Source organism: Alligator mississippiensis, chromosome 7, assembly GCF_030867095.1.
Source record: "Alligator mississippiensis isolate rAllMis1 chromosome 7, rAllMis1, whole genome shotgun sequence".
Taxonomy (NCBI): Eukaryota; Metazoa; Chordata; order Crocodylia; family Alligatoridae; genus Alligator; species Alligator mississippiensis.
The window spans coordinates 27,070,931-27,072,364 of NC_081830.1; positions in this window are offsets into that span (position 1 = coordinate 27,070,931).

Consider the following 1,434-nt stretch of genomic DNA (forward strand, 5'->3'; position numbering starts at 1 on the left):
TGGAGAGATGGGGTGCAGACTCATCCCCCAGTCAGGGGAGACTGAGCTGAAACTTTCCCAGGGAGCAGACATCAGGACAGGGGAGAACCCATGTCATCCCATGAGAAGCTGATTCCCTACCAGGTTCAGAGCTGTGAAAACAGGAACACAGGTGTCAGGGAAAGAGTGGAGATGGGGTTGTAAGCAAAGCTGGTAGGCTTGCTGGAGCCAGGAGAAGCAGCTGGAGCAGCAGGGTTAGAGACCTGCAGAGGGAAACGCATATCTGAGCTGGGAAGACTCAAGATGCAGGGTCAGAGACCTGCAGAGGAAATCCCTTTTCCAGGCTGGGAAGGCTCCAGATGCAGAATCAGAGACCTGCAGAGGGAAATCACTGCCTGCAGGTGGATGTGCTTGGAAGTGGAGACAGACCCAAGAGGGAGTGGGATGACAGAAAACAAAGAATGGGTGTGTGAGGGGACACCTAATCACTAGTGTTTGCAGGAAGTGTATTTCCACAAGGAAATAAAGGGAGACTACTGCCTGTATCAGCTGTTCAGAGCCTGATTCTTTGTGTTACCAGGAAAGAGACCATTTTCCCCCGAGCAGCAGAAGCCTTGCCTCCACCATCTAGTGGTGGATCATAGTTATAGCTGTGTTGCCATTTATTGTTATGGGAAGTGAATTGTGACCAGAAGGAATCAATCGGGTTAGGGTGGGTGGGGAAGGACTGTTTTAAAGTGTTATACCAAGGTGAATTTAATTACTGAGGTTGTTTAACAGTATGCTGGAATTATACACCTAATGTCGTAGCTGTCATTTTTTATCTAAATTAATAGTTTTATTATTAATTATTGTTATTATATTTTTTATTATTTTTTCTGTATATAAATTGGTTGTCTATAATAAATAATAACATAGTCATTGGGTTCAGAGCAAATTCCTAGGCAGTGAGGGTGAGGTGCACATCTCTCCATGGAACACCTTAGTAAGCAGTCTGCCTGAGGGGCTCCCAGGGCTACTGGCACCCTGAGGACCCAAAATCTGGTGTATCAGCCTTAGCATACCAGCATGGGTTACATCTATGATCAGATAAACTCTATACTTGTACTTGGGAGAGCTGTTGCAGTAGCTTTCAGGTATGAAGTCCCTTTCCTCAGGCTACTTGATGCACATTTTGTCCAACACCTCTCCAGTTGGTCCAATACAAGATATCGCAACGAGCACTTGCCTCAAGGGTAATCATACCAATTTCTTAAAAGCAGCAGAAATTTATCAGGGATAGAGTCATGATGTGTTTGGACCAACTAAACAACTGAAATCTAGGATGTAATGGATACCTCTTTCACAGAGTCCAGCACTATATACTATGTCAGGCTTGAAACTAAAGAAGCCAATAAGGTAAAATGAAACTAAGATTCAGCTTCTAAAAAGAAAAAAAGAAAACAAGGAAAGGCA